At 41.1% G+C, this 7,697-nt stretch overlaps 1 protein-coding gene across 2 annotated transcripts in view; it reads right to left on the reverse strand.

Moving 5' to 3' along the window:
- Positions 1-7,697, reverse strand: part of LOC145442920 (uncharacterized) — a 263,740-nt gene that overhangs the window by 42,351 nt on the left and 213,692 nt on the right. The window lies entirely within an intron of this gene.

A 7,697-nucleotide genomic window follows, 5' to 3' on the forward strand; every position in this document is an offset into this window, starting at 1 on the left:
TAATTGTTAGAGGCTAGCTTTCGTTAAATATGGATATTTTTATTTCACATGATTTAAAAATGTTTAATTTAGAAAATGTACACTTAGAGAAATTTTAAAAATAAAGTGTTGCCTATTGATGTTTGTTGTGAGAAATCATTGAGATGATCAGTGTTTCCACAAAGACAATAATTATTAATTATTATTACTAATAATATTGAGTTAATGTTAAATTGATGGCAATTGATTTAAACGTGTGTCAACCTGGTAGTCCGTCGCATTAATCAGTACCCCAAACAAGAAGTAGCTCTTGGTTTCAAAAAAATTACTGACCCCTACAGTAATATGACGTCAGTTTATGACCTTTTTTGGTCAGCTTCCCAAATCTCACGGTACGCGAAGTGTTCACGCGGCCAATAGAAACAAAAAAGGTTCTCCACTTATATAGGTTACATCATTGGTTCTTAACCTTTTTTCCTCCAGCCCCCCCTTTCAAAAATGATCGTGCTCTAACTCTCCCCCCCTAAATTGGAAGGACTGTAATATAGACAATGGGTAAGAGGGAGGGCCGTAACGGCACCCCTAAGAAACTTCGTCAGCCACCCTAAAAAACGATTGTCTTGCGCACCCAAACTTCTAGGGCTTCGCGCCAAAAACTCCGTCGCGTGATTTCGATGGTCAGGAAAGTTTTGTATAATGCATGAATGATTAGGCGGTAATTGCATATATATGTCGCTATAAACTTTTCATCCTCGCAGCCTACGTAATCAGATTTACCAGTAGCGCTGAGTGAGCTGTTGTCTTGGAAAATGAACGCCACGTAATTATTAATTAAACATATTCGGGCGTGCCCGTTGGTACAATTACTTCGTTATTTTGTTACCTCTTGTCCTGTATATATTCAAAAGATATTGAAACGCATAAAAGCGCTAAATTAAGGTAAGCACACGATTTAAAATTGGTATTTCTTTACTGGCAAATTATTTTTCTCTGATCGATGTTATTTGTCCTGTGGGGTACAGATTGCGACGACATGATAATTCCGGACGAGCGATTTAAGCACCCATAGACAATTAGACTTATCTACATCGAAGTTTACGGTCAACATAAGGGCAATCCCCTTCGGATAAGGTTTTCTCGCTGACGATCTTTTTGGCACACTTCACGAAGTCCCATATTGGCTGGCGTGGTAATGGCCGACGCCGAAATGCTTATTTATATTTTCTATAATTATGCGTATTTTTACGTGGAGGTATCGTCAAAACATGATGTGTAATTTATGTTCATTCACCGAAATAATTTAGGGCACCCTTCGAGCTCGCTCCCCCCCCAACCGGTTGGGGGTCAGGGTTGAAACAGTTTCGGTCCTGGTAAGAGGTAAAAGTCCAGTCGGTATTTCCGGGACTATAGTATTGGAAATTATTACTATTATTATCATACAACAACGACAGTAGCGCTAATCGCCTGTTTAGGCCTTTTGCACCACGACAACGCATTTGTAAAGTTCAGCGTCTTTGCTTTTGTACATCGAGGACGACTTTCATGCTCGCGCACATCTACTCTTCCATTCGCTCTCGTTTACATGCGTCGACTTGCTGGTCTCTGCTGCCGACTTCGGAACTCGACTCACTCTTCCTCTGGGCTTTGTCAAGACGCTGCGTTAACAGCGAGGTCGGCCATGACGAGCCCAGATAAACCTCCGACACATAGACACATGGTAGAGCCGAGACTCGAACCAGCAACCATTGGTGTCGTGACGGTGTCACTTAGCACACTGCGCCACTCGCTTCCCCAGTATTGGAAATATTTCGCGTTTTAATCGCGCTCGCGGACCACTCGACTATAATTAATCATATAATAATTGTATGTGGTATATTCGAGGTCAAATCAAGGTTGTTATAACGACAATCGATTACGATGTCGTACCCTGTTGTTCGAACCGTCCCGAATTCACATCTGCAATTGGCAATACGGGGAAGTTAATGGTATTGGATTTTGTTTTAGAGCTTTGTGTGATTAAGTAAGTCAACTGAGAATGGGATGCATATATCTGCTGACATTGAATTTGGTACTGTACCTAGTTAATAATTTTAACATGAATGTATTCCAAACAAAGCAACTCATATTATATGACGTTCAGTGTGAGGTTGTGGACCACAACACTAGATAGTATCTCACTTTATGATACGACGAAGAAATATTCTGACGATTTAATTGTGTAGCTCTCAAATACAACGATATTTAGTTATTCATTTCGTGCACAAAGCTTCAAAACATATTTTATGTACAAGGGGCTCTTTCTCTCTCTCAAGAGGGATATACAGTCCCTCCTTCTTCGATTTCCACACGCTGTGCACTGGAGGATATAATACCTAGTTCGAAACATTTTGTTAAAAATAACCCTAGCAAGCGTGACGGCAGTGTTTTAATGGGAAATTGGTGATTTTAAAGCACGCGCAATTCATTTTACATGAAATATAATAACCCTCTATATTTATGAAAACATATGTAGCAAACATCGTCGCGTTGCGCGACCAAACATTTCGGGGTTTGACATGTTTTGTGGATAGTTAATTTGCTCTGAATACTCATTAAGGATATGTCCTACTACTACATCATCTACTGCGAAGTCATTTTTCTTCAGCGCCCCCCAAATCGCCCCCTGAGCCCAGCGCCTGCCATATCGCCCCCTTCAAATTCGCCAGCGACCCTTGGGGGGCGCTGGGGGCAAGTTGAAGAACCACTGGGTTACATGATTTGATGAACGATATCGTAAACCGTGAGCAACGTATCTTAACGTTTTCTTCGTTTGCCCGCACCCACACTACAGCAAGAACGAAATACACCGAGGGCTACTCCAGAATTCATAAGTGTTGGAGGTTTATCTTGGCTCCTTCTCGTCATATCATCCGTGTAAGCGGTGTCTTAGAAAAGCTTAGAAGTTGGCTGTGCTACAAGTCGGCAGCTACAGAATAGCAATGAAGATAATTGGTCTCGTGTAAATGAGCATAGCAGTAGACAAACACCATGAATACCCCAAAACATCGTTAACACAAGCTTCTATAGGCCAGTGGTTCCCAACCTTTTTATCTTCATTCCCCACTTAAGATTTATCTCGAGTCTTCATTTCCCACAACGCAAAACGTTTGTCATTCCGGAGCAGCTATGTGCTTCTTTGGGTACACAAGACACTCAACCACAGTAGTACGCAAGACAATCGCCTATAGCTGCAACATAAAACGTATTTTGAACCGATACCGGTAACCCTCAAAATTTAAGGAAAGCGTTATTTCCAGTCATACGGGTCGTGCTGGATGCGTTTGTGACGCCATCATAGGTCATCCAGAGTTTAAAAAAGGGTTTTTGTGAAAAACACGCAATATGATTTTAGATACATACATTCCATATCAGTTAACCGGTAACGGTAATCGCGCATGTGCCTCCGTAAATATGTAGACTGTTCTGTATATAATGTCTGCCAAATGCGTCTATTCCCCACCAGAAACCATTGAACTCCCACCAGTCTGGAATTCCCCACAGGTTGGGAACTACTGTTCTAGGGGGATGTGTTAATACCAGGCTGCATGTCCAGCTGTGCGTGGATTGGTAGAATAGTCTTGCTGTTTTGCTAGCTTAGCTAACAGGTTTTTCGCACCGTCCAAGTGTTTGTATTTCACTGCTCGTTTTTCTCATAACGTGACTGAAATTACATTCCCAGGTGCTCTGTGCTCATCAGTGATGAGCATCGGATAGGAGTCGGAGTGTATTCGGACCGGATTTTTGCCGATTTTGTGACACTCGGAGCGAAGTCGGAGTTTACTACAGGTATTTTTCGGATATTTTCGGAGTGTTGTAACTTTTGCCCCATATATCTTTGGATAGCTCTGACCAGAAGTGGCTATTGATTACAAACCAAAACACAGACAGTTGACAAGTAGGGCTGGGCAAAATCGAGTACCTGAGTGATTCGATTCTGAATCACGTTTTACGCTTCGAGTCGAGTCCAGTTTTCGAGTATCGCTCGTTATGACGTCACAACAGAATATACTATGTCAAATTTCAAATATGTACCTTTTCTGCCACCACAAAGAACATAATGCCTGTTATCCGTCACACTAGAGATACTTCGGTAATTTTTCGACCATAACCGATTTCATTGCACTTCTTGACAATGTTGTGGAAAGATCATGACTTCGGAAGTGTGTAATTTCCTGTAACGTTCGTAGCTTTGTACTATGTCTCGTATGCCGCGACACGACCAATCATAAGGTTTCAAGGCTTCCTCGCCGGAAAATAGTATCAAAACCTAAATTCTCGTTAGTAAATTAACTTTTTGTTGCCAGGAGCGAATAATTTCAGTACTCGAAAAATCCTCTTTTACTACTCGACTCGAATCATTAAAATTAATACTCGATTCAGATTCGAGTACTCGAATCATTGTGCCCAGCCCTATTGACAAGTTTTAATATGACGGGTAACATGCAAAAATGATTGCCAAGGATCCATGTGCATAAAAATCAGCCATCTGCACTGCAATTGGAGACTGGAGAGTAGACTATACTATAAGGCCAACCCTATTATCACATTTATTTAGTAAAACACATCACCAAGTGTACCATGCTTGCCACTCTAATGACATACAACTGCTTAAATTGGTCTGATCGGCCATGAGCTATCTTAACCTAGTGATAACGCATTTTCGAAGAGATGTGTCTGTAGTTCTCAAAATTGGAAGCGCCCAATATCATTCGCAGAGCATCATTTGCTCCCAGCCTTAAGATGCAGTTTATGAACCTGCAGTCTTTGAATCCATAGCTGAATATCACCATATTATGACGTGAGAAGATCTAATAATATCTGTGATTTGAGTTGCTGTTCTAATAATCTTATCATGAACTTCTCTCTGTGTGCTACCCTTGCAAGTTCCTTCGTAATGCTTGCCAATACAATCTTCGATTCGTTTTTCTTTCGTTCTGTTTCAGAGATACAACTACTGGTAGTCGAGTGCAGAACTATTCTCAGAGCTGTACATTTGGGATTCTTCGACAATGCTATTGAATAGTCTACCTCTACCGATATGGATGTTTTGGATACTCGACGAGATTCTTCGGATTATCTCGGAGTCTGGAATTGAGCTATTCGGAGTCGAGGGGGCTTTCCTCAGAGACCAAAGTTGTCGGAGGGATTCGGATTCTCGCAAAGCACTATCCGCTCATCACTAGTGCTCATCATAAACTAAAAGGATGATTTCACGGCTGACTTCATTATTTAAATATTTAGTGCTTCAAATCTTGTTGAAATGTCAGCCTTGAGGCTGCACCTTTTATTGTTTGACATACCATCGTTTATGACTGAGGATGACCGATTGAAATATTTTACGAAAAGGATGAATCCTAATCTGACAACGACAACAAACAAGATCGGAACTGGACTATGGAAATAGTGACTTGTAACTTCAATTGTTACTGCCTACTTTGCTACATGCCTATATAGGCTAATCTGGATTATTTATACGACATCCGTTATTTATGTAATAACGGTATAGGCCCTACGTAGATGAGCTATAAAAGAAACGCATTTCCGTTTCAGTTTATTCAGCCTACAGTTTTAGTCCACGCCTTAACAATAATAAATGGATTTTATGGTCTAAACTGCACGGAAATTTGAGCGGGCCACTCCGAATCGCGTCACGGGCCGCATTTGGCCCACGGGTCCGCACGATGTCTGTATATGCACTAGAACAGGGCGGCAACCTTTTCGCTATTCACGACCGCATCTCGATTACTTCTGCAGCCTGCGGCCGCATTCCAGGACATATAGTTAAAATGAACTAACTGGACTCCAAATACCCATTTTAAACTGTCCAAGTATCCATGTCCATTTCTGATGAACTCCGGAATAATCTACGAGCGAAGCGCGAGAATTTTTTCAGATTCACGAATGAATTTCGTCATTAATATTAGTATAGTTTCACATATTACTATCAAATATATATCCTTTCTCAGCCCATGTGATCAGATTCACTGGTAGAGTTGATGGAGGGAGTGCCTTTAAAAAGTTATAGCAAGTTGTAAATGGTGATGTATATTCGGTGGGCCAATTGTTACTATAGTCACTTTGTTACATGCTATTATTCCTTGACCTCCCATCAGGATTGTCGGTATAGTGGTAAGACATTGCAATCTTCCAAACGTACCAGAAACAAATTTCGTTCGTGAGGAACACACGATTCCAAGTTGGTATTTCAATAGGGGGTGCATCATTTTCCTCCGGTGTTCGCATCTGTACTTCATGAGGCTCAGATTGCAAAGGGTGCACGCTACTATAGTAAAATCGAAACATGCAGTCGCATTGATTCGCGCACAGCGCGAAAAAATACCACGATCGTTTACTTCTCTCAAAAATTCGGGAGTCAATTCGTAATGCAATTTTCATGTCGATTGCCGCCAACGCATACTAATGGTATTACGTGTATACGGCCGCACAAATGTCCTTATATGGCCGCAGGCTGTCCACCCCTGCACTAGATATATATGTAGTAAGCGAATTGTGCTTAATCAACCAATAAATCATTGACATCTACTAGTAGAAAATCTAGTAGGGGTGCGGGATCCATCTTGATTTTATGTGTTTATTGTATCATGAAAACCAAATCCGTCCGGTTGGGGTGCTGCGATTTTATAACTTGTTTTAGAGGTAATATAGGGCGCAAGTACAGAAACCGGGTTTTCACTTTGATCAATATCAATGTAGCAAACGTGTGACCACACGTTAAGAATACATTGTCCAACTCGCCTAGACCGTTAAGTCGTGAGCTTTATATTTCATTGCAAGTCCTCGTCGAAATTTATTGCACAGCGACGGAAATATTGATTTTATGGATTTATTATAACATTTGATTGTTCCAATTGATACATTAGGTGATGTTTAAACAGTTAGTTAGTATGTACTTCAGCATTGTGGCATGATGTGGCCCGATTGAAGCTAGGTATCGTATACATTATGTATTACTTCACGGATATGCAGGGTTAAAATAGCAATCAGCCATCGCGTGACGTCAACGGTTCGTGTTCACGTTCACACGAACCAGGACTTTTCAGGGACTCACACCATCCCTTCGAAATACACATTTAATATCTTACTATAGATCACTGGCGGACGAAATGAACTGTACTTCAACATGGTGGTAAAATAACGAAGCCATTAAAGCATCATTTTCACAAAAAGTAAACATTAAACGAATATATCTATTGCAAACCATTATGACTACTGCCGTTCCCTTTCAGATACCAGTTTGGAAATGCTAGGCTTTAAATTGGAAAGTACGATCGTATTGTGCGGTCTAAATCCTAAACGAAGCAGCCTGTTGCCAATCGCTACATTGGAGATAGAATAGGCATGTCAGAATAATGAGGTTTCAATTTCGACCTTCCCTACCACGCCATACCACGACAGCGGCACAGTTCGGCTACCGATCGGCCCTGATTATCTGCAACGAATGATGGCCAACGAAAGCGTATCATCCCAAATCACATGCATGAGTTGAGTGCGTACCTTAACCTCAAGGAGACCTCCGAGGTTGGCTCAGAAAACCCAAGTGTTCCAACAACACAGGTTAAGAATCACTGTTATGTATGTAGATTGTAGGTCATAGGTCAACAAATTTTGAAATAAGCTCGATTTCCGCAAAGCTTATTTTCTCGCGTTTAGATATTCTC

This window comes from Botryllus schlosseri, chromosome 7 (genome assembly GCF_051294905.1).
Source record: "Botryllus schlosseri isolate E-star chromosome 7, Bs_hap1, whole genome shotgun sequence".
Taxonomy (NCBI): Eukaryota; Metazoa; Chordata; class Ascidiacea; order Stolidobranchia; family Styelidae; genus Botryllus; species Botryllus schlosseri.